The sequence below is a fragment of the Lissotriton helveticus genome, chromosome 6, assembly GCF_964261635.1.
Source record: "Lissotriton helveticus chromosome 6, aLisHel1.1, whole genome shotgun sequence".
Taxonomy (NCBI): Eukaryota; Metazoa; Chordata; class Amphibia; order Caudata; family Salamandridae; genus Lissotriton; species Lissotriton helveticus.
In genome coordinates, this window is record NC_136067.1 from 613,400,839 (window position 1) to 613,427,726 (window position 26,888).

Genomic DNA, 26,888 nt, shown 5'->3' on the forward strand with positions numbered 1-26,888 from the left:
TCCAAGCACTGCTTGGCTTTCTGGAGCCATAGTTGCTGGGTCTGGAGGAAGGCCCCAAGAGGGTTTTGTTACCCGGCACCAGTGCCGGTCTCAGCCTCCGGTTGTTCTTAGGTGAGGCATTATTTGTGACAGGGAGAAGATTCATGAGTTGACAAGCCTCCTCCAGGGTCCTGATTGTCCTCCCAGCGAAAGATTATCTGGAGCGGGTGGCCCCAGCTATATTCTATGCTTTTACTTATGATGAACTTGGCGATCGAGCAGAAGCTCCTTCGTTTCTGTAGGGTGAGGGTCACAAAATCCTGGTAGAGGACCAATTTGTGTCCCTTTAAGAAAAAACTGGGTGGTTGTCCCGTGCCACTCGGATTATTACCTTTTTGAGTTGCCAGTGGTGTACACAGGTGAGCATGTACAGTGGCCGCGCTCCTCCTCAGCTCAGTCAGCCCACACTGTGCGTGTGGCCCAGCTGGATGGAAGTAGCGTCCTCCTCGCTGAGGATTTGTGTGGAGGTCTTACTGTATCCGGTCCGCCACTCCTGAAAGCACCCCTTGAATGAGGATATGAGGCAGAGGGAGCGGTTATCCAAGTCCTCTGCATGGGCTTGGGGGCTGTCTTGTGGTCACCAAGTCAGAGGATCTGTTGCCGCAGAGCTTCAAGCTTGTCCCCTTCGGTGGTGGGGTTGCCTCTTTCATTTGGAGACCCTGTTGCCCATTGCCTCCAGTTCCCCGCCCCTCTCCATGTTGCTGTGTGCTCAGGGTACAGCATATAATATCCATTGTATTTCACCCAGCTGCTAAGGTGCAGGTTCAGGGCTAGATGACGGGCCAAAGTGGCAACGCAGCCTACTCAGCCCTCTGAGCCCAAGGCGGCCATATGCAAATCCTGGAGTGTCCGCAGTTGCCTTACAAAGTTCTGGCGAGGGCAGCGCTGGGAGTTGAATGTCATACAGGCCTCATCTGGCAGAGGCAGTATGGATATCAGTCTGGCTCTGATGGAGTCACTGCGTCCTGCTCGAGTCGGGATAATAGCAGTCAGGTTTACGGGGCCCAGGGCAATGCTCTGATGGTGGGGCCCACCGGGTATTCTGCAAGTATGAGGAGCACATGGATCTTCCAATGACCCTTACTCTGCTCGTGTCCGGTGTGCCGTGCTTTCTCTCATGGTGGCCGCCAAATTGGATGAGCAAAAGGGTTTTGGCCGTACCGCACCTTGGCATGGTGCCAATGTATTGATTTTTATGCGATGTTATCATTTACATCCTACGTTTTCTTTGCACTATCACCAGGATAAATGTGTGAACTTATTGTTACAAATATATGAGAAGATTTGATAGGTGAGGAGTTATTTGACTTAAATTATTTAGCAACAGGGGAACTTGGGACTCACTTCTGGTGGCAAGTTCCAGCTCAGGACATTACAGGGAAGCAAAATTAAGTAAAGCAAGTACAGTTGATTTGAAAGCAATATCAATTTACATTACATGTGTAGGTATGAAGTTGTTGACCTACCAAGATGATAAACAAAGTAAGACCCAGTTTGCCTTTCAGATATAATGTTTCACACAACTGTGTTTAGATTATCACATTTTAGTTTTTTATCTGTCATAGTAACCCTCGAGGGAAGGGGAATGGATATGACGGAATTAATAATATGAGTTTTATTTTTTTATAAAAGATGGACACATTTTATTTTGTTGTCAACACTACAAACCACATTGTCTCAGTTGAACGACAAGAAGTATACAATGTGAGAACAGACAAAACAACTAAAAAGAGACATTTAAGGGAGTTTGTAATTGTACATTTTCTATTACATTTTCTAAAATACAAGTACATCACCATAAATTACATCTGTTAAATAATAATAAAGCTAACAGCTGTATCACCAACTGTTAGGTAATATAATATTTTCCAGAAAAGTGCTCAAATACTCAGCTGGGAGAGAGGGTTACATATTTTTCTGTCATGTGTGGCAGGGCCCTCCTGGTAATACCTGCCATTGGAAATTGGTTGAGAGGTGTGAAACGCTACTCAAGCAGCAGTTACAATGTATGTCAGGATGAAGTCACAAGCAAACCCCAAATTAACCTGCTCATAACCCTCTGGTAGCTTGGCACAAAGCAGTCAGGCTTAACTTAGAGGCAAAGTGTAAAGTATTTATGCAGCACTTCAGTGATAAAGCATAAGCACAACACAAGAACAATCCCATACCAATTTAGAAAAGTAGAGTTAAATTTAGTAAATTATTACAAAAATCCAACCAGAAGAACCTGAGATATACAATTTTAAAGATTTAAGTGAAAAAAGCACTGTGCCAACTATGGTTATCTGGTTGGGGCGGATCAGGACAAAGTCATAAGTTCAGGCAGACTGTGAAGGAGCGGTGGCCGGATATAGGACCAAGTTAGGCCAGCTGAACAAAAGTACCTTAAATTCTGGTTGTTGAGCGATGTGAAGTCCTGCATCGAGGATGAGTAGCACAGTCGAGGCGATGTGAGGTGGGTGGGGATGCATCATCCAGCGGCGGTTCAGTGAGAGCTGCAGTGGCGATTCGAGGTCCATGCATGGAGATGCGTTGCACAGCGGCTGGCAGAGGCACTGTGGTGGCAATGCGATGTCCTACCTGGAGATGCATCGTGCATCCACGGTTCCGAGGGGATTTCATGTGAGGTCCTGCATCAGGAATGCATTTCTCAGCAGTTCTAATACAGATGGGCTGGCAGAGTTCGTTCAGGCCCACTTCCAATGGTCCAGGACTGGGATGTACCACTGCTTGGGTTACAGGACTCACCGCTGGCAAAGTCCAAGTTCTGAGTTCAAAGTTGTTGGAGCTTGCTCTGTCACTGAGGCTTTAAACAGGAGGTCAGACAGCTGGCCCTTGGAGTCACTCTGGTGGTCCTGGGTTCAAGATGCAGGTTCAGTCCTGCACTCAGACAGCAGGGCAACAGAATTGGGGTCCTTCTTGCAGAGCAGCACAGCTTATGAGTTTTCTCACAGGTCCAGAGATGTAGTGAAGAACTGGGTCTGAGGGTCCAATATTTATACCTGGTGCCCACCTGGAAGTAAGTAGGAGAATGTTCTGGAGGTTTCCACCCTCAAAAGTGCTTGAAATGTCCTACCTCCCCGCCTTGGCCCCAGAGTGCTTGGGAATACAATAGACTAGTGCCAAACCCTTCAACGGTATGTCCAGGCAGGGTCTTTGTTATGTGCTAGTGTGGTAGTTGACAATCTCTCCCCCTCATCAAGTCAGAAATGGGCCCTCCTGCCAACACCAATGGCCCTTTGTTTCACTGTCTAGGGACAATACACAAAGACCAACTACCAGCTACACCTAGTCATGTGACCCAGTAAACAGACTGCAGGCACCAAGGGCCAGGTGTACGACCCACCAATTTGCGACTCGCAAATTGCGTCGCATTTGCGACTCACAATTTGCGACTCGCAAATTGGGACGTATAACAGTGTCTCAGACACTGTTAGCGATTCCTAATGGGATCGCAAATTGCATGCCTCATAAATTTTAATGAGGCTATCAAAATTTGCGACCCCATTAGGAACGGCTAGCACTCCCAGTGATGGTGGCCTGCTGGGGTCAGCAGACCACCATGTCTGGGACAGCTTTTAAATAAAGCAGTCTTTTTTTTTTTAATGCCGCCCGTTTTCCTTAAAGGAAAATGGGATGCATTTAAAAAAGAAAAATGAGGGGGAGGAGCCTAACCGGCGACCAAGATGGCCGCGTAGGGAGCCGGCTCCTCCGACTACCGTCCCCTGCCACCATATCCTGTGTCCAATCTTGAGTTCCAGCTCCACTCCCTGACTTGGGAGCAGAAGCGGCACTCAACCCTGTTACCGCGGCTTCCTTCCGTAGCTCTGCGGCATAGATACGCCGCCCATCAGATTGAGGCCTGGTCCGGCGTGGAAGTTGGGGCCTCGATTTCTAAAGTGGCCGCCTGGAAGTGAGTCAACAGCGGCCAGTTGCCATCGGTCCGGCCCGCTGTGTGTGAGCGTGCGCCCCGGAGCCCCTGAGCGGCCCTGGAGCAGCCCTGTGCTCTCGCCAATGGGTGCATAGCTTGGCAGAGGGAGTGCGGACGTGTGTGGTGCCCCGGCGCAGTACCTCAGCCTGTTGCATGGTGCTGGGGCATCCCCGGGGCAAATATACCTAAGACTGTGGATGGCCTGTTGACGGGGTACACCCCGGCAGTAATTGTCGCACGTTCTTTGTGAGAAGCTGTGGACTGGAGTATAAGGGCAGAGACGGCTGAATGCAGAGCCTGCACAGTGACAAATACCCCAGGGAAGACGGCGCCTGCAGAGAGGAGGAGGCGTGATCGACCTATTGAGGCCAGAAGTGCAGGGCAGTAAGCAAGTGGCAGAATATAGACTGGGCCTGATCGGACTGCTTTGGGGGGGTCCCGCTTGGCTGCCAGCGTTTCGGATTATAACGTGGGGTGCCTGTGGATGCCCATGGGTGGTGCTGTCTCTGTGGAGAGAGGGGTGCGGCATAGGGGCGGCGCGGCTTGGGTGGCTGCAGCGCATCCCCCGGCTTGTAAGGTGGACACAGTGGAGAACAGTTGCTGGGCTGGCCACAGCACTGAAGGGCTATCAAGAGATACATTGTTTCAAGCTGCACCAGGAGGGTTGGCAGAGATAAGCTGTGTAGCGGATTGCTTTCATCAAAATCGTGTGGCACTGAGATTGGACGTGAGACTTTGGGAAGGGGGCAAGGCCCTCGGACTGCTGCTCGCTTCCCAGGAGCGGATGGGAGCATCAGGTGCGACTTCGGCAGAATAACCAGACGTGGCTCAGTGGAGGACCAGGGAGGTTAAGATACGTGCCCCTTTTGGTGAACGGCGGGGGTGAATGGTTGGCCAGTGGACCTGACCACGGGACTAGACCGCACTTGGGACTACCCCCCGGGGAAAAGGTGGCGAGATGGCGACGAAACCGGAGACAGAGAAGCCCCTGCCTCGGTCCTCCAGAGGGGCCAGGAACATTCAATCAAATCGGCTAGATTGTTACACCTTCCCGAAGGGGTCCCCTGGGGAATTGAGGAAGGCCCAATCCGGGAGTGAATAGGCTACTCCTGCCCCTGCGGAACCGACGTTGGCGGATCTTATGGCGGCCGTCACTGGGGTTCAAGCATCGTTCGACCAGAAGATGGAAGCTCTGGATCATATACTGGACACGGTCACGATCGAGATGGGGCTGATACGGACGGATCTCACAAAGGCCAATGAGAAGGTAAAGACACTGGAGCTCAAGATGGCTAGCTTGATCGACGATGTGAATCTGTTACAACAAGAGGTACAGGACCTTAAGGCCTCAAGTGTCCTAGTGGATCGCAAGCTGGATGACTATGAGGGCAGGGCCAGGCGTAACAACGTCCGTATTCTTGGGGTGCCTGAGAAATCTGAGGGACAAACACCGGACCTCTTTGTTGAAGTTATCGTCCTCAATTACCTCATACCTAAAGGCCTTAGTAATTTTTTCACGGTTGAGCGTGCACACAGAGTCCCCGGCGGCAGACCTAGACCGGGTGCGCCCCCCGCCCTATGATAGCCAGGGTATTGAACTTTCATGACAGGGATGTGATTTTGCAGGATGCTCGAGCTGGCCCCCCGTGAAATATGAGAATGCAACGCTCTCCTTCTTCCCTGACTTTACCCAAATGGTACAAAAGCAGCATCAGGGCTTCTTATCGGTGACAAAGAAATTGAGGGACAAAGGACTAAAATATGCTATGATTTTTCCGGTCCGGCTCCGGGTGGAGCTTAATGGCAAGGAATGTTTTTTCGACAATCCGGATGTGGCGACAGATTAGCTGGACAGTGCACACGCGGCGGAGGCGGAGAGCCGAGGCGGAGGTGAAGCATATGAACAATAGTCTGGCATGTCGGGGTGTTCGTTGGGTTTAAAAGCAGTATGTTGTTAATGGGGGGTGTGGCGGGTATGTGCCCCCGATTTGCCATGTCAGCAAAGATATCATTATAGATTGACTTGGAACGACGTAGCGGTGGTGGGGCAGGGGACGGCAGGGGGTTGGCGGGTTTGTTTGGGTCCTCCCTCTATTTTCTACTTTTAGGTAGCTGTAGATAAGAGTTGGGGCGAGAGGCACACTGCTAGTTGGGTTTAAGCATAAGCTACATGCAGGGGTGCAGGGTGAAAGGATGCCCCTTCCTAATAGCGGGAGTCGCAAATGCTATTTTGCGAGTCAGTGACTCGCAAAATAGCATTTGTACATGCCATTACCCTCTTTTGCAGTCACAAACTCAGGTTCTCCCCTTTAGGGCCTCAAGAAAGGATCATAAATCTGGTCCCAAATGTTTGGGAAAAGAAAATGCCAACTTTCTAAAAGTGTCATTTTCAGAATTGGCACTTGAAATCCAGCTTTACCATTAAAAAGGGCTTTAAATTACAAATCTTTAAACATCAAACTAAATATTCTTACCTGCTCCCAGTTGAAAGTTATCACTTATTACTTGTAATTATTTAATCCAATGCATGGGAACGGTAGGCCTTGCAGTAGTGAAAAACAAGTTTAAGGGTTTTTCACTACCAGGACATTTAAAAGTTGAGAGTATATTTCCCACTTTTTAAATATACTGCACCTTGTATTGTGGTCTGTTTAGGGCCTACCCCAAAGTTCACTTTTTCGTATTCAAAAGCACAGTTTAGGCCTGGTTTATTTTACCAGGTCGAAATGGCAATTTAAAAATGCACACACAGGTTGCAATTGGCAGGCCTGAGACATGTTTAAAAAGGCTGCTTAAGTGGTTGGAACAATCCGTGCTGTAGGCCTACTAGTAGCATTTAATTTACAGGCGCTGGGTACATGTAGTACCAACTTACTAGGCACTTGCAAGTAAATTAAATATGGCAATTGGGTGTAAGCAAAGACCATGTTTAAAGGAGAGAGCACAGGCACTTTAGCACTGGTTAGCAGTGGTAAAGTGTGCAGTCTGAAAGCCAGCAAAACAAGAGGCTGGAAGGCTGGAAGGCAATAAGTTGGAGAAAAACCACGTCAATGATGTCAGGTCCAACACCTACTTATTACATACAATCCGAGCCTGATAGTATGCCAACATGAGAACAATAACTAGATAAAGAGAGAGAGAGAAAGAGAGAGAGTGTGTGTATGTGTGTGCATGCATGTGTGTGTGTGTCGGACTTAGGTCCTAGAAAATGAATATTTTAAATTGTAAATCTATTGGTGTATGTGTGAGAACACCATATTTTTTCAGACTGTTTTCAGAACTGTAAGTTGATATTAATCCCTCTAACAAAACAGGGAAATTACAGTTTGCACTCTCTTACAGCTTCAGGAGTAGGTCCCATGATTAGAGTTGCAAGGCTATCTGGCTTTGCACACATTAGGGGCCTCATTATGATTGCGGTGAATCCGCATACTCCGGGCCGGCGGAAGCCACCGCCGGCCCGGAGTATGCGGATTCACCGCTGCAGCCACATAGAACACCCACCGCCAGATTAGGATGGCGGTGCGATTGCGGTTGGACCAGCGGCGGACGGCAGGTCCGTCCGCCGCTGATCCGCGGGGTGGGGAGGGCTATTTGGTGACGGTGTCTCAGCCAAATTAGGATTTGCACGGAGACATGCTTTTCCGCGGCGGCTTTTCCGCCGTGGAAAAACATGTGGACTTTGGCTTTTGGGGGCCCGTTGCGGGCCCCCAGGGTGTCAGGGGTGGGGGGTGCACATGGGGGGTACCTATGGTACCCCCCAACATTTACATGCACAAAGCGGCAGGCACCGCGCGGTGCCTGCCGCTTTGTGCATGTAAATGTAATACATGCATTTTTAACATTGCGGTGGGTGCTGCTTGAAGCAGCACCCGCCGCAATGTTATTAATACAGGATGTGACCGCCAGGGTGGTGGTCACATCGTAATTTGCACGGAGGGACCGCCGCTGCCCCTGCGGACGGTCCCTCCACCTCTGGGGTGGCGGACGGACGCAGGTCCGTCCGCCATCCTAATCTGCCCCTAGGTTTGGAAGGAAAAAGAAATGGGAATATTTGTCTGCCTTTCTTATACTGCTATAACAGAAGCATTGCTTTTGTTCTGGAGCAATGATATGAGAAGCTTCAAAGGAGTACCCCTCCCCTCTCCATGGAGAATAATTGGAAGAAAAAGTATGAAGTGTATTGAGAAATTGGGGGAGACAGGCACAAGGTCTGATTAATAAGGTGTCATGCCAAGATACCACTGTCAGACTGCTGATGACATTGTGAGGTGTGCAGGGATACTTACATGCTCTGGCATATAAATTGGGAATTCCTATAATGATTCAGGCAATCCAATATCCATGCGGCTGATAACATATATGTCTGTACTAGGTAGGAACTAGACTGATCTAATAGAGACAGTAGGGAAGCGTGATGTAGAATGTTAGAGGTTCTTTAATATTCACTTTGTTTTATATGGTTTGCCTTCTGAGCTTACTGTAATAATTACCATCATTCTGATAAATAATATTTATGTATAAGAACGCATAATAAATAACCTTTCATTTTAAAATAGCAACTGTGTGTATCTACTATTTCGAAGTCCAGGGTTAGCAGCCATATCTATTTATAATACTGACCCTGCAGATGAGGATTGCTCTAACCGATTTTTCTGACTCGCAACACTCATTATCTGAATGACCATAACTTGTAGTGAGGTGTGATATACACCTACCTGTTCTCCTTTTCTCTGAAGAGGGTACACTAGGTATAATCCTTTGACATATCTCAAGATATACTCAGGCATTCTCCTCTCAAGAAGTAGGAGTCCTGATATGGTGCCCAGAATGCAGGGCTTGACCCTTAAACACCCCGAAATCCTGGGGCCCTAGATATAAAAGAAATAAAAATGGCCTGATTCACAAAGTGTACTTTGTAATGCGTTTGTGGTATTGCAAAATGCACTTCCAAAATGAACTGCTAAGTGTAAACTTTGCCTCTAATTATATGCAAAGAGTTCTCCGCCCTACTGCGGAATCCCTGCATATTTAAGTATAGGATTTAATAATAAATGTGGGAGGGACAAAATGAAATGGGTGGGAAAAGGGCTAGAGTTGCTACCAGAGGGGATCGGATTAGCGAGGCATAAGACGGGTTTAGTGAGTCAGGGAGGGCACGAGAAAGCCAGTTTCATTACTCTGGATGTGGAGGCATGTAACGTACACTTTTGTAGTTTGCGCTCCAAGTTTGTGAATACTGAAAGTAGTAAACTTACCACGAAGTGTAAACATGCTAAAAAGTGTAACTCACCTTGGCGAATCAGGCCTGCATGTGTATTTTGCAATCCTTCCCAGAATATAGAGATATGTCCTAAACTTCTGCTGGTGTTTGTTAAGCGCATAACAGATACCAAGGTTTTGTTAATATTGTCAGAGGTTTTGTGGGCACTGACTGGAGAATCAGATGAAATTACATTGGCAAAGGAAAGATAGAAGAAAATGTTCACCCAGCCCTTACTGCACAGTTGGCGCCATGGTGAGTCCCATTAACTCGGGCGAGATAGTGCTAGTATAGCTGGGGTTTTCTCAGCAAGAATAATCGCATTACAAGAGAGTTACGAAGTGATATGCTTACAATGGCACAGTTGCAAAAACAAGATAATACACTTGATTGAATAATTAGGGTAGTAATCAGTCATCTTCAGCAATAAAAGGACAGACCATACCAATTTTGTACAAATCACCCTTGTATGCATTACAAATGGGCAATTTGCTGTGATAGAGAAAATACTCTAGTCTGTGCAAACTGCAATAATTAGGAACCCACAGTTCAAGAACAAGCATTGGCATTGCCAATAGGTCTCGCCTTTGGGACCTTATACGTTTTTAGTCATGCTTTACATTATCGTGGGTGAGAGTGACAGTGAGAGAGGGACAGTTATAGATAGATACGCACGCATACACAGGGATAGACAGAGACAGAGCGAGACACGGGCAATGAGAAAGGCTATACAAATAACTGAACAGAGACAATGAAAGGTGGACATATAAACAGACACAAAGTAACAGAGACACGTTGCATTATCGTCACGGGATTACCAGTGTCTTTGTAATGTAGGCAAACAGACAGAAAGACAAAGAGGCAAAAAACGTACGAACAAGCGGAACTCTAACTCCAGCACAAACCTGCCAGCGCCCCCCTGCATCTCCATCAGCAACGGGGCGTGCATATCGAATAGTGTTTACCCAGCAGCCTCCTTCTGCCTACCCGCCAAGCAGATATCCAGGGCAGTGCTTGGGGACGAGGGCGAGACTTCAGCATGCAGGCAGGGCAGTGCTCACACAGGTTCTTGCATGACCTTTAGGCCCCACAGGTGACCAACCAGCTGAAATCCGCCAGTGATAGAAGGGTGCACATGAAGAGGCGAGACTTGAGCACAGAGACCGGGTCCCCTGACTGCCCACAAGAAACGGACTACAGCTGTCGATCAGAAGGAAGTCACGGAAGACGCAGAACAGGGAGGCGATCTTCAGAAAGATCAGAGATCGTAGTGAAATTGAATACATGCTCCAGACTCTGACTGTGCATCGAGTAAAATACACCAGCCCCTCCAACGTGGTGACTGCCAAGAGATCAGATCCAAGAACTTGAAAATAAACCGTCCACGCGGTCGGAAGAGGGTGCTCCTGTGCTCTACTTACAAGGATACGAGGCCAAAGGTCAATGGATCGGTGGCACGCTGTCTTGTCTTTCTGAAGATTGGGAGCGGCAGGACTGCAGACACACTGAGACTCACATAGATCTGCATAACGTGGCCCGCAGACCTGCTGCTGCCCCCGTGTCTCTGGGCAGAGAGATGGCTCACCAGGCCTCGACACAGCCCCTTTCTGAACGTGGATGCGATTTGGTCCCGTGTGGGCGTGATCCGTTTGCTGCAGGTGGCGTACGCCTGCGCCGCACTGAGCCTAGTGATGCACCGTGTCGTGTAGTGATGCCTTAGCGCGGCAATGAATACGCAGGAGCCAGGTACCGGTTCACATATCTTTATTTCTATGTGTGCTCTGGGCGCCTCTTGCGTCCGTCCTCTTCCTCGTCCTGATGGTGAGTGTCCCCTTCCTGTCTGCCCACAGGAAGTCATGTCCAGTGACCTGGACGCTGCCCCGTGGCCCACAGGGTCCTAGTGCCCTGGGATGGTGGTCAAGTCACCACCATGGTCTTGGACTGCCGGCCACCTCCCCCCTTAAAACACTGACTGAATTACCCAACTCAACCAGTCAACACATGGGGGTCTTTGGAAGTCAAGGGGGGGTACAGGGCCCCCCCCTGGCCGTATTTATTAAAATATAAAAACAAATCAAAAATTATCAAATAAACATTTCTGACAATTATTAAAATGCACACTTTTCAGAAGATTAGATTGACATCCGTTTCGACATGGTATGATGGGCTAACCTTAACAAATAGCTAGTACAGCGTGTTTCCTAACGTAATCTAATCATCCTGAAAATTAAACTGCATTCTAATATTTTTAATAAAGTCCTACGGCAAGGTCGCCAACCGGTGTCAGATCCTTTTACAGCTGCGCTCTCACGTTGAAGATGCGCATGCGCAACCCAGGGCACGTTACACCCACGTGCGCTCCCTGAACTCCATTTAACCATAACAGGAGGGCCCAGACACTCGCGCACCTTAGTGACGTCATAGTGTTGTGAGGGGTGGCTACCAGCCTGAGGAAAGCGTAGACTCCCTCCCCCGCACCCTTTAAAACGGGATATCATATCCTGCCCCTGAAGTTCTGAGAGAGACCAATGGCCCCTCCCGCGGGCGGCCCCTTTCGTGAATGGGTCCGCCCCCCCGTAAGGACCTTAAAATGCTGCTCACCGATTAATGACCTTACCGCCAGACACACATAATAAATACGACATTGCTATTCTAAAAGGAAAAAAGGCCTAAGGAGAAAATTGTTAATACACAGCAAAGCACAAAACATATACATATACAGATACTCCTGTAAGCGGGAAAAAAGGCCTAAGGAGAGAATTAGTTAAATATCACGGCACTGCACAAAATATTTCCATCTGTTCTACCTTCCAGTAAACGGGAAATTCAAGGCCTACTGGATCAAACCCCCTAAACCTATAGTCCGGCACATTGACAAACCTGATTCTTACCATTTGCCAGGCCCCAAGGTCTGCTAACAAGGGATGGAGGGTGGGGAAAATTACACGGCCCCACGGTGGGGCGAGGAGCGAGCCTGGGAGCGCGGGCACAAAGAGGCCGCTTCCCGCGCTCCCCAGGCTTTTAACCCTTTCGCCGCCGCGACCCCGCCCCCTCGCCCCGGAAGCACACAAGTACTTCCGGGGCGAGGGCGAGGGGCAAGCGGCCCCGAAAGGGACGGGGTGTGGGAGGGGCAGGGCCCCGCCATGCTTGCGTGGGGGCCTATTGGCCCCCCCTTGTATCATGGTCTTGGACTGCCGGCCACCTCCCCCCTTAAAACACTGACTGAATTACCCAACTCAACCAGTCAACACATGGGGGTCTTTGGAAGTCAAGGGGGGGTACAGGGCCCCCCCCCTGGCCGTATTTATTAAAATATAAAAACAAATCAAAAATTTTAATCAAATAAACATTTCTGACAATTATTAAAATGCACACTTTTCAGAAGATTAGATTGACATCCGTTTCGACATGGTATGATGGGCTAACCTTAACAAATAGCTAGTACAGCGTGTTTCCTAACGTAATCTAATCATCCTGAAAATTAAACTGCATTCTAATATTTTTAATAAAGTCCTACGGCAAGGTCGCCAACCGGTGTCAGATCCTTTTACAGCTGCGCTCTCACGTTGAAGATGCGCATGCGCAACCCAGGGCACGTTACACCCACGTGCGCTCCCTGAACTCCATTTAACCATAACAGGAGGGCCCAGACACTCGCGCACCTTAGTGACGTCATAGTGTTGTGAGGGGTGGCTACCAGCCTGAGGAAAGCGTAGACTCCCTCCCCCGCACCCTTTAAAACGGGATATCATATCCTGCCCCTGAAGTTCTGAGAGAGACCAATGGCCCCTCCCGCGGGCGGCCCCTTTCGTGAATGGGTCCGCCCCCCCGTAAGGACCTTAAAATGCTGCTCACCGATTAATGACCTTACCGCCAGACACACATAATAAATACGACATTGCTATTCTAAAAGGAAAAAAGGCCTAAGGAGAAAATTGTTAATACACAGCAAAGCACAAAACATATACATATACAGATACTCCTGTAAGCGGGAAAAAAGGCCTAAGGAGAGAATTAGTTAAATATCACGGCACTGCACAAAATATTTCCATCTGTTCTACCTTCCAGTAAACGGGAAATTCAAGGCCTACTGGATCAAACCCCCTAAACCTATAGTCCGGCACATTGACAAACCTGATTCTTACCATTTGCCAGGCCCCAAGGTCTGCTAACAAGGGATGGAGGGTGGGGAAAATTACACGGCCCCACGGTGGGGCGAGGAGCGAGCCTGGGAGCGCGGGCACAAAGAGGCCGCTTCCCGCGCTCCCCAGGCTTTTAACCCTTTCGCCGCCGCGACCCCGCCCCCTCGCCCCGGAAGCACACAAGTACTTCCGGGGCGAGGGCGAGGGGCAAGCGGCCCCGAAAGGGACGGGGTGTGGGAGGGGCAGGGCCCCGCCATGCTTGCGTGGGGGCCTATTGGCCCCCCCTTGTATCATGGTCTTGGACTGCCGGCCACCTCCCCCCTTAAAACACTGACTGAATTACCCAACTCAACCAGTCAACACATGGGGGTCTTTGGAAGTCAAGGGGGGGTACAGGGCCCCCCCCCTGGCCGTATTTATTAAAATATAAAAACAAATCAAAAATTTTAATCAAATAAACATTTCTGACAATTATTAAAATGCACACTTTTCAGAAGATTAGATTGACATCCGTTTCGACATGGTATGATGGGCTAACCTTAACAAATAGCTAGTACAGCGTGTTTCCTAACGTAATCTAATCATCCTGAAAATTAAACTGCATTCTAATATTTTTAATAAAGTCCTACGGCAAGGTCGCCAACCGGTGTCAGATCCTTTTACAGCTGCGCTCTCACGTTGAAGATGCGCATGCGCAACCCAGGGCACGTTACACCCACGTGCGCTCCCTGAACTCCATTTAACCATAACAGGAGGGCCCAGACACTCGCGCACCTTAGTGACGTCATAGTGTTGTGAGGGGTGGCTACCAGCCTGAGGAAAGCGTAGACTCCCTCCCCCGCACCCTTTAAAACGGGATATCATATCCTGCCCCTGAAGTTCTGAGAGAGACCAATGGCCCCTCCCGCGGGCGGCCCCTTTCGTGAATGGGTCCGCCCCCCCGTAAGGACCTTAAAATGCTGCTCACCGATTAATGACCTTACCGCCACAGGCCAGGTAGTTTACCGACTATCTGGCCCCCCCCCACCGCCTACACTGAAAGGTCATAACTTCCTAATCCAAAAACCCTCTACCCCTGCTATTTAGTTCCCTATCCCTAGGGCATCCCCGACTCTGTCCACTGGACCCCCCACCCTGTGAGTAGAGCCTCTAATAAACGTCAACCCCCCATTATCAGCCGACTGTTAGTCTACTTGGTCCTGAGATGACCCCCTGTGGGATATTCTGCGATTAATGTGTATGAAATAGTTTCTCAAACCAAGTGTTGATCCTCTTTATCGAGCGATTCTTCACCGAGTGACTCCTTGCACTCGCCTAGTCCCCCCCCCCTTTTACGTGCAGCCTGGGGAAAACTGAGCCCCCCCTCTATGGTGCAATCTGGGTCCTATCATCGTATCCCCATGTCCTAAATGAACGAGGGTCCCTGCAGATGCTGTGACCGGGGGTATCCTGGTACTACCATTCTACCCTTCCCACTGGCATACTGTACAGTCTGCTAACCATCCACACCCAGCCACTACGCTCTGGAAAGTGTTAAGTGTATGGTACTACTTTTACCATGGAAGTCCCCACTTCCTGAACCGGGGAAATGAGGCGTTGCATAGGCCTATCATTCCTGGGGTTGCCGAGGCTAGCAATGCACACCCTTGTGTATTGTCCCATCTCTACCGTTGTCACTTACCACTTGGTGATCTATGCATATCATCCTGACACTGGTGGCCCTGCGTGCACAGGCGCCGTTACTGTAGGTATACATTTTTCTGTTACGGCAAATACTGCCATTTTTGTGAAACCACATCCTGCTACATTACTGCCGCCAGCCCAATATAAGGGCTTACACACCGAAACAATCAACTCTGTGTTGGCACCTCCTGCGTCTTTTGATCGCTCGCCCATCACACTTGCTTTGTTGTTTGCCATCCTCTACCTGACGTCAGCATCCCTTGGGCTGTCCACCTGTAGCAGCTGTTGTGATGCGGAGCACTCCAGATATCCACCATGGACCCGGCCATACATAAATGAAAAAGATAAACACAAACCATTAGTGTTTCTGGCGATAACTGCTGTACACGTGCTAGTCTTACATTGCCATCCCTTGCCACGTTTGAGATACGATTAGCGTCAGATGCATACTCCTAAACACTTCCCACTAAGTGTGGAGCATAGCCTCAGTTTGTGTCCCCTGTAGCGTGACTGTATTAGTGTTACGAAGAGTGCCCTGTAAAAATGGCCGTCATTAACGAACACTACCCAGTGTGCAGTGCAGTGACACAAAGCATGGAGTCCCCAGTGCATACCATAACGCCCTCATGACTCCTTAAGGATGATTAGGATATCAGTTAAAAGGAACAGTCCGTTTGCATTAGCACCCACCCAATCACAATTTGATGAGATATACGTGTTCTAAGTACCGAACCCCTCGCGCCGGACTGTTGGCTTCGACCGTAACGCGTAATATACTAAGGGGCAACCATAAACTATGTATATTATTCTTATGATACCAGACTGAGCATCGTTCCCTTAACAAGTTGCAGTAACAGGTGGCCCTCCAACTGCCACACATGATTTTCCACAATTCATAGTATACCGCCACCTATTGTAAATCATGATGCAACATTAGTTTCAACCGATCAGGGTTTAATGTGTTACCGTTCATTAACCCATTCTGCCTCCCCCCAGTTCCGCCCCCTGTTCATATGCACATCTGTCTGCCCCTCCTGCCCATACAAGAGCACCAGCAGTATCAGAGATGGGAATTAGGAATGGTCACGACCTTCCTCTTTAGATCAACTCTACTATAGTGAGTCCTTTGCGTGCTCTAAGGCCTCTGAGACAATTACCTGAAACTCACAGGCTTACTATGGAATGGCAATTTCCTGGCTAACATTTGGTACGGCTGACTTACTTAGGCAATAAAACAGGGGGGGAAGAATTAGGTGCCAAATGCTGTTAAGTACACACGCAAGTGCACCCAGGTGACCCAGCACTAGTATTGTCAATATTCCTGATAGATGTATCCCTTACGTAGCCACTTTACCATGGTACCGTTGGTAAGTAGCATTACCTCGGTCCGGGCGCGTCAAAGGTTTCCTACCACTGTAACCAGGCTTAAATTGCACTGTGCCTGCTAACCTGTGCCACACATTTCATAGATCCGGCCCAATCAATGTTTAACGCATTTAGCACCATCTACAGAGCATCTCAATGAAAAGAAGTACCACTATAAATCAACTGTAAGTGATGTGGACAAAACAAGGTTCTTTGCCACGTAGCTTCCTAAAGGGACCCGAGGAAAGTGTTCAGAATAAATACCTATATCCATATCTATATCCACCTGGTGTGGTACTACTTTAATGTCCTCACTCGTAAGAATTTTTTGGCTGGTAAAACCAGCTGCTTTTCCTCCCTAGCCGCCTGAGCCTGACGGCTGTTCACCACATCTACCCCTAGGATAGCTTTCTAATAAGGTCGTCTTTAACCTACCGTCAATAAGGGTCGCCTAGACTGGTGCAGTGCGCCCCCTATAATGTCAATCAACTCTCTCGCACTATGTTCGCATAATTCGGCACCCTGATCTGGCTCGATCAATGTTTAAAAAGACCTTCTGAACCACCTACAAAACCTCTCCAGGAAAAGGAGGAACACTACAAACAAATGTAAGCAATGCCGACCACAAGAGTGGCAACACCCCAGATTCTCACTCAGGATTCACTAAAGAATCCACTTGAGGACTCCCTTTTCGGTCCCAGTGGCCTGGCCCTGGAAGTCATAATCACCAGAGATTCGTTGCATTCAGTAATGTATAAGGTTCAGAAGAGAAGAAAGAGTTGGCTGTTCATGCGATAACCACATGACGCACCCACCCTAGGAATGAGCCACCTTCGACTATGAATACAAGAGCCCCCCTGAGCTTTGGGCCAGTCCCATCCAGTAAACGGAGCAAGAAAACAAAACCATGGACTTGCTGCTGTTGTAGCTCGTAAAATTCTACTAACTAACACTCCCCGGCAGAATGCTACTCCATACCGATGAGAAAGGAAGGATGACCGCCCCTAACCCATAGATCAACCTCATAGCATATAGCTGCCCAACCTCCTTACACTCGCATGAGGAAGGCGGGGAACTTAACATTTAAATGGTCTCCTTGGCTCAATCCATTAGATTGGATTATATTCTCTCACTTTCACACCTGGCTCTCTCTCCCATGCTCACCTGTTTATACCTGGCTGATTGGTAGAGTGCAGTCCTAGCCACCATGGGTGGCGGCACTGTACAGATTAAATTTATATGACAACGGGAGTATAGCATGCTGCCGCACACACACTCATATAATGCACCAGGGCTCCCTACTGTGTGACGCTAGTTAGATCCACAGTGCTTACTGCGAAAGGAGCCCTGTTGTAAAGAACGCTTAATAATACTGGTGGGTATCCATTGTATTTCAAAAGCAACTTGTCTTGCCTCTCTAAAATAATCGAAAGAACCGATGCAACAGACCACACACGGGTGTGAAATTGCTGCATCGCTACTTCCCTCTTACTTAAGAATTCTAAACAGAATATCTCATGACACACCCAGCCCGAGTCTATATTGATTCTCCTTACCCACCAATGTATGAAAAGAAACTTCGCTGAGGAGCAATTTATGAAACAAGAAACTGGATAAACCTCTGCTGAGCAGAAAGTTCGTGCTTTGTTTCAAGCACTGACTGTGCTCAGCCAAGTTTAACATTAGTGTTCATTAGAGAAATGAGACACTATTATGTAATATTTAATGTACCTTTGCCTAAACCGAACACCAGTACTGTGCACCACTCATCTCTAAACGTTTAGGAGTCAATATCCCCAGGCCCATGCCAGGGACTAACATCACGCATATGAAAGATGTGCTTTACAAAGACAGTCTATTCTCGCTGTATTATGCCAGTGGTGCCGTTATTGGCGCACTAGATGGCAGCATAGACCGTTTCATCCAATCTATTTTTTCACGAACGAATCTCACCACCTGTTATGATTGCCTCCGTGCATCTTCATGAAGTCATGCCAGCCAGCGCAGCGTTTAAAATTGCTACCTACGAAGCCTTCCTCAAAATTGAGCAATGGAAAGGGGAGACCTATTGACGGGGCAATACCCTCCCTCTTACTTATATGCTTTTAAGCCAGCTGTATGCTCTAAAGTGATCCTACCCCGGGTCTTTATTTATATATTTACGCCTTTACATATAGCGCAGGCTTTTACCCAAAGGCGTCAGAGCGCTTTGCGATAAGAACCGCAATGATACATGCTGAGAACATTCCATGAGAACAGATTACAAAAGCAGACGTTAAGTTACGTGAGGTAATAGCGACAAATGCGAGCAAACACATGCATTGTGCAAAAAGTACTTCGCATTCCCTTACAACCACTGTAGTGTAATGAGAAATATAATGGAAAGTTCTGCACCCGGACAATGATGGAATAAAGCCATTTTACCATTCTACACCGTGGAAAATAGGAATGGGGCAAACATGGTTTGTCCCAAAGATAGGCTATGTTACATCACGTAAGATTTTGTATCGAGTAAAAAGGGAGCAGAGTGTTAATCCATTGTTCCTATACCCCCCCCTAAACGTTGGAGTAAATAAATATGTATCCACCTTAAATGGGAGAGATATTAGACAAAGTAATACCTGTTTTTTAAAAATTACTCGTTTTCGCCCCACTGAGCTAGCCGGACTGAGCTAGCCGGGCTCCCCGTATTTACAGTGCCTACAGATGACAAAAGCACTGTACGGTGCGCTATATTTATAACAAACGAGTTTTAAATACGTTTCACGCAAAATCAGTTTACATTTATCACAACGAGTTTCACGCAAAATCAGTTTTCTTCATTTAACTATGCCCAAGCAGCTAAAAAGGAGCAACATATGTAGATTTCATTATTCCTCAAAAGTTATTCATGGGCCGTGCTTCTGTGATATCAACTCTATCATACAACTCAAATGGTGTGCCACACTTTTGGAATTTTTTACTCATCCCTTTCTGCCAGTTTCACAATGTGCCCAAAGAGCCTCTGTCGAAATTCGCCCTTCTCTCACCCACTTAAATTATAGAGGACGGAGTCTGCGGGGGCCACATTCCCAGGACCACCCTCCCTGATTTTTTCAGTCTAAGAGGGGAAGACGGGCCTTTACTGGTAGCACCCCGACCAGCATCCATCCCTGAGCAACCCGAGCTCTTTAATTCGAGCTGCATCGTACTTAGACGGGGGAAGCCCCGTCTACCATTCCAGTCACCCCAGTCACATTTCTGGTGACTCGAGCGCACCCCCGCCTACCTATGGGACTGCCGTGTGCTTCTTTCTCCTCGTTGTCCTCCCGACAGCCGAGGACCCGCGCCGATGACCCTCGTCGCCTCCGAGCACCACCGGGAATCGAAAAACGCCTCTCCCGCCTCCGTGCATCTCCGGGCGCCACCGCGTTCTTCCTGACCCCGTCCTGGCTCGATGCCTGCACCACCTGGCAGGAAAATAAAGAGACCAATTATTCTGCCCCTCGCTGGGGGGCACGGAGCAAGCCCGGTGTTAATCTCTTCTGCCCCACACGACAATCCGCCAAGCCTCCGCTTCACAGCCTCCCGGTGTGCTGCTCCGTAGCTCCGTATGAAACGCTGGACACCGCACTCTCCACAGCTCCTGGACCTGGAAGATAAAAAAGAGAAAATTACACGGCCCCACGGTGGGGCGAGGAGCGAGCCTGGGAGCGCGGGCACAAAGAGGCCGCTTCCCGCGCTCCCCAGGCTTTTAACCCTTTCGCCGCCGCGACCCCGCCCCCTCGCCCCGGAAGCACACAAGTACTTCCGGGGCGAGGGCGCGGGGCAAGCGGCCCCGAAAGGGACGGGGTGTGGGAGGGGCCGGGCCCCGCCATGCTTGCGTGGGGGCCTATTGGCCCCCCCTTGTATATCTCCCCCTTTGTTGCAAACGGAATGTCTTTGTCCCATGTGCAAATCCTTGGCCTCGGGGAAGAGAGAGAGAGAGAGAGAGAGAGAGAGAGAGAGAGAGAGAGAGAGAGAGAGAGAGAGAGAGAGAGAGAGAGAGAGAGAGAAAGAGAGAAGTCTCTACATTTCTTCCAGTAGCCTTCTCGTCTTCTTGCACTCCCTTTTTGGTCTTTGTCCTCTGCTCTGTTCTGGTCCTTCGTTTTCCTCTTTTGTTAGTACCGTCTCCCTTTTTGGTCTTTGTTCTTGTTCACTGTTTTCAGTTGTTGTTGCACGTTCTTCTTCCTCCACTTTCAATTCCTTGAAGTGGGAGCTGTTCCTTGTTATTTTCCTGTTGTCTGAAGCTGCAGTCACCATTGACCCCTTCACATCAGTCACAACCAGCGGGTCTCTTGAGAATGGACTGTCCGACTTCCTTTGTTGTTTCTGTCGCACTACCACCAGATCCCCTTCAGCCAGCTGGTGTTCTGTTGCATTTCTCCTTTTGTCGGCATATTCTTTCATTTTTTGTTTTGCTTTGTGATCTCTGGCCGCAATGTCACTTCTGGTCGTGTTTCCCGTTACCTCTATCTGAGGTAACCGTGTTCTGCTCGATCTCCCCAGCACCAGCTCTGCCGGGCATTTGCCGGTGGAGCTATGAGGGGTGTTCCTGTAGTCTCTGAGTACTTGACATAGCGCTTGTCCAATAGATATTTGCGTCAACTTCGCCCGCATGATGGCTTTCTTTATTGTCCCCATGAATCGTTCTGCCATTCCATTGGCCTGTGGCCACAAGGGAGTTATTTTCCGATGTTTTATCCCCAGGTAGTCCAGGAATCTGCGGAATTCCTCTCCCGAGAATGGAGGACCGTTGTCCGTTTTCAGTGTTTGCGGGGAGCCCCACGCGGCAAATATGTCATCTAGCACTGGTAGCGTAGCACTTGCCGACGTCGACGATACTTCTCTTACTATTGGAAACCTCGAGAATTCGTCAATGACCACTAGTAGGTATTTTCCATTCTCTAGCGGCCCATAGAAGTCTGTTGCCAGCTCTGTCCATACTGCCGGTGGCAGTTCCGACATCTTTAGTGGTGTCTGTTTGGCGGGAGGTCCTGTTACTTGACAGGTGAGGCAGTGTGCTATCTCTTCCTCTACCATGTTGTCCAGACCCGGGAACCAGACTTTTTCTCTCAGCATCTTCTTTGTCGCCACAATGCCTCGATGCGACTCATGTGCTAGTTCAACTGTTCTCTTTCTGAGCCGACGTGGTATTACAATTCTGGAGCCCCTCATTAATATTCCTTTCTCTGTTTCCGACAGTTCTTCGCTTATCTTTTTGAAAGCCAGCATTTCCTCTTTATTGACTCCTTCCGCGGTGATGGTGTTGCTGTTGATGTGTCTCCACCTCTGCTGCCGTACCACCACTCCAACGGCTTGCAATGTCTGGTCTCCTTTTGTTTCTCGTTCTAGTTCTTCATTTGTTATCGATACCGGAGTGCTCTGTCTCACGATGAAGTTCAGATATTCCTCTGCCATCGTGGCGCCCCCTTTTTGATAGGGAAGCGGATGCCGTGACATGTAGTCCGCTGGATTTTGATCCTTCCCTGGTTTATGGACAATCGTGAAGTTGTAGTCCATCAACCTTATTCCCCATCGTTCAATTCTTGGTGGTATCTTTGCCTTTGGATTTCCATAGATTGTCACTAGCGCTTGATGATCTGTTACAATCGTGAACGGTTTTCCGTATATGAACATGTGATAGTGCTCACATGCCCACACAACCGCCAAGCTCTCCTTTTCTGGTTGAGAGTATGCCCTTTCTATGTCTGACAAACTCTTGCTTCCATACGCCACTATCTGTCACGGCGAGTCTTTTCCTGGCTTGTGTTGTGCTAATATCGCACCAAGGCCTACCGGGCTGGCATCCACTGTCAGTTCGGTGCAAAGTCTCGGGTCAAAGTACGCTAGGTGGTCCACTGCCGTTACTGATGCCCTTATTTCCTCGAACGCCCTTTGACACTCAGTTGTCCAGTCAAAAGCTTGGCCCTGCTTCGTCAGTTCTCTCAGCGGCGTACTCACTGTCGCAAAGTCTTTTATGTATCTCGCGCAATAGCTGGCGAGACCGAGGAATGAGCGCACGTCAGCGACATCTTTTGGTTCTTTTGCCTTTTCAAGGGTGTCTATTTTGCCCCAATCTGGTCTCATTCCTCTCTTTGAGAAGACGTGTCCGAAGAATACCAGTTCTTCCCTGCCTAGCTCGCATTTTTTTTCGTTTACGGTCAGGCCCACCTCTACTAGCTGTGAGCACACCTCTCTCAACGCCTTATCATGTTCGTCATCACATCTGCCAAACACCAGGATATCATCACTATAGTTCAGACTGTTTTTGATCGGTCTTATTATTTGCCTTATTGTTTCCTGGAAGATCTCTGCTGCTGACGATATTCCGAAGCTTAGCCTCTTGTAGCGAAATAATCCGAGGTGTGTGGAGAAGGTTGTGATGTATCTGGACTGTTGGTCCAGCTCCAGCTGGTGGTACCCCTTGCATAGGTCGAGCTTGGAGAATTTCCTCATTCCGGTCAGGCGACTTATCATGTCATCTAGGTGCGGCCCTGGGTGTCGTTCTCGTTCTATGGCTGTGTTGGGTATTCTCATGTCCACACATATTCTTATCTGCGCAGCGTCCTTTTTAGGCACCGCCACTATTGGTGATACCCATGGCGTTGGCCCCTCTGCTGGCTCGATGATGTCCTGTTCCAGTAGCGCCTTTATTTCTTCCTCTACCTGAGGTTGTAGATGAATGGGCACCCTTCTATGATGCTGGGCCATAGGCCTGACTGATTCATTTATGTGTAAAGTTATTTGTCTTCCCTTTAACTTTCCAAGGCCTTTCGTTAGTGACGGGTACTCTTGTAGGATGTTTTCTCTGTCTGACATGTGGTACATCATTTTTAGTAGGCCCATTATCTTGGCCGTTACATTGCTCAGTAGGCATGGTGCAGGAATGTCTCCTCGTAGCACGTGTATGTCTTCCGTGACGGTCTTGCCCTTGTGCGTCATGGTTTCCGTGAATTTTCCCATGTTTGTTACTGGATTCTGGGCACCCCATGTGAATACTTTGACATTTGACGGTCTAAGTGGAGTTTTTTTTTTCATCTTATCATACTCTGTGGCACACATGATGTTACATGTGGCCCCGCTATCTAGCACAAATTCTGTTTGATGGGGCCCTACGTCGATGGTCACCCAATCCGTCTTTTTTATAGACTTCCTGTCCACTAACCGGATGTGCTCCTCCTCCTGCCCTTCCTCTGTGGACATGAGGTAAAGGCGTTCTACCTTTCCCGCCGTTCTTTGTTCCTCATCTTCGTCTTCCGACCCCGCCGACGAGCTCCTTTCGGTCGCTTCCATGTGACGTACATGTTTGGTTGTTGTCACTCTTTGTTTTCCTCTTTCATTTCTGAACTGTGCCCCTTGACACATGGTGGCAAAATGGCCGGGTTTGTTGCATTTTCTGCATGTCTGACCAAATGCCGGGCATGCTCCTCGGTGTGGAAAGTCCAAACCGCACCTGTAGCATTGAGAGCCTTCTTTCGAGCCCTCTTTTCTTGCTCCTTGTTCCTTTGATCCTTTCTTCCAGTTGCCCGTCTTGCGGGTGTCTGTCATCCGGTGTAGATGTTCTCCCTTTCGGTCCATCTGCCTGGCTTGCACCATTGCCCTGGCCTCCGCTCTTGCCAAATCTAGAATCTTTTCTACACTCGTCGGTTCTTTAAGTAGTCTTGTGCGAAATTCTGTGTCGCGACAGCCTTCTATCAATCTTAGGCGAAGGGCCTGTTCATTGTCAAAGTTCTCAAATTCGCAATGAGCCACTAGTTTTCTCAGCCTTGTTGCGAAATCATCCATTGACTCGTCCTGCTGTTGAAACGCCATGTTGAAATTGTACCTTTCAAAATCGACATTCCTTTGGGGATCAAACTTTGTCGTCAAGCATTTGATCAGCTTGTCATATGTTTTTATTTCGCTCGGGGGCAGTGTGATGAGGAGGTCCTCCACTTCATCCCCCGCAAGGTTCAGGAATAGCCCTAGTTTCTTTCCGTCTACCACATCAGTCGCCTCCACATAGCGCTCAAACTTCACAATCCACTTCTCCCATCGAATTCCCACTTGTGGTTCTGACACACTGAATGGTAGTGGTGTGCGATACTGCGCACTGTGCTTTGTTTCTGGCATTTTCTCTTTCTTTGGCCCTTTTGTTGCCTTTGTACTGTTATGCCTTTATTATATATTTTCCGTTTTCTCTTTTCCCTTTCACCTGGCAGCCTTTGGCTTCCTCTTGTAATTGCTCCTTTTCTCTTGTGTTTTAATTTCTTTTTCCTATTCAGTAGTCCTTATGCCTCTTTCCTATCTTCTGTGACTGCTTTGCCACTCAATTTGGAGCTTTTTCTCCTCCTTTTCCTCTTTTTCCGGCGTTTTGCCTGTTTCCAAAATGGCCGCCCGTTATTCTGGCCTTCCCATTGGCCCGGGCGCCTGATTTCAAGATGGCCGCCAAGTCTCGCGATCTTTCGCGCTTGCTGCAACGTTGCCTGGCTTCAAAATGGCCGCTCAGCCGTGCAGCGTTTCTATTGGCCCCGGCCGCCTGACCCCAAGATGGCCGCCGAGACTCTCGCGAGAGCTCGCGCCTATTTTCTTTTCTTCGCGCTCTTTCCTGCAGCGCTTACCCGATCAGACGGGGGTCCCAGCCGGCAGTCTTTCCCGCAGTCCTTTTCAGTCGGGGTGGGCTCCCGCTTCAGTGATGAGCTCCTCTTCCCCAGACAGCGATGCAGGGTGGCCTCCTGTATCCCTGTTCCCCTTTGTTGCAAGGGACGCACACGCGTGGATTTCCAAACCGCCTCGTCGCCAGTTGTCGTGTAGTGATGCCTTAGCGCGGCAATGAATACGCAGGAGCCAGGTACCGGTTCACATATCTTTATTTCTATGTGTGCTCTGGGCGCCTCTTGCGTCCGTCCTCTTCCTCGTCCTGATGGTGAGTGTCCCCTTCCTGTCTGCCCACAGGAAGTCATGTCCAGTGACCTGGACGCTGCCCCGTGGCCCACAGGGTCCTAGTGCCCTGGGATGGTGGTCAAGTCACCACACACCGTGCCAGGTACAGTGCCCCCTATGGCATCTTCTGCATGTGCGTCTGCTGCGCTGTCTCAGCCTTCATCGTCAGCTGTGAGCTGACCCGGCTGTATGGCTGCATGCGAGGAATCTCTTGGGGGGACTTCACTGCCACTTTCGCCATGCTTGCCACTCTAGCATCGCTCACTGCTGCCATGGTCTACCCTGTCTACTTCACCCAACTTGCCTGCTACCCCATTGGCTGCGAAGTAAGAGACTTCCATTTGCCTGCTAGTGTTTTTGCTGCCCTACTCGTGGCAGCTTATGCCGTGGAGGTGGACGTAACCCGGGTCCAGCCTGGGCAGGTTACCAGCTACATGGCCACAGTCCCTGGCCTACTGAAGGCCATCCAGGCCTATGCTGCCTGCATCATCTTTGGCGCCTTGGCCAATGAAAGCCAGTACCAGCGCTTTGTGGCCACACAGTGGTGTGTGGCTGTTTACAGCTTCTGCTTTGTGGTGACTGTGGCCATCATCATTTTAAGAGTTTCTGGGCGCACAGGGATGCTCCGGGTCCCTTTGAGCAGTGCGTGGTGACCTTTACTGTCCTGGCAGTCGTCATCTGGCAAGTCTTCTGCTTCGACAGTAAGTATGGCTCAGCCCAGCATCTGCAGCCATGTCCCCGGGGACGGTGCCCCTGGGACAGCCAGCTCGTCGAAACTGTCTTCACTCATGTCAACTTGCTGCTCTACATCGCAGACCTGGTGTACTCCCAGCGGATCCGCTTCACCTCGTGGCCATAGCAGCACTGTGTAGTGTGCAACGATCGCGGACTGTGCCTGCTCATCTCCTTCACATCGCAGGTACTGACGGAATGGCCACGCAACATCCGGTGCACGACCTGACGGTTCTGAAGAGCATGCTGCGCTAGATCTTGGACTTGGCACTTCTTTAATAATCCGATGAAAAATAAAAGGCTGAAAAGGGCTCGCCAGGGTTCAAACATGTGACCTTCATGCTACCGACGGCTGTAGAAATAACACGGTGAACCCCAATTCACGGGGTGTATGGAAAGACACTGCGTAAAGCAAATGGAATTCTGTAACGCGAGTGGTGCGCGCGTGCGTGCCACAACGAGTTATCTGTTTTGAATTATTGCGCATGCGTCTGGGCACGATAATTCAAAATAGATGGTGCCTGTGCGGGTAACTGCAAGCAATAAGCCGTGGACGGAGCAAAGGCGGGACATGCACCTGCCTTTGCCCAATTGCGTGCTGTCTTTCTTAGAAAGACGCACACAAAACCCAATAGCCTCTGAGAAAAACAAAAACTGAAGCTCCTTACTAAAAGTCTCGTAAAGTAGTCCATGCGCGCTGCGCTAGGCTTGACCTAAAAAACTGTTAATTGTGGGAAGCTTACTTTCCTTGGAAGCTGCAACCAAAGCAAGCATACCAAATTCACATGCA

General features: G+C 49.1%; 1 pseudogene; it reads left to right on the forward strand.

Moving 5' to 3' along the window:
- Positions 1–5,111: 5,111 nt before the first annotated feature.
- Positions 5,112–26,225, forward strand: LOC144762418 (myeloid-associated differentiation marker-like protein 2; annotated as a pseudogene).
- Positions 26,226–26,888: the final 663 nt, after the last annotated feature.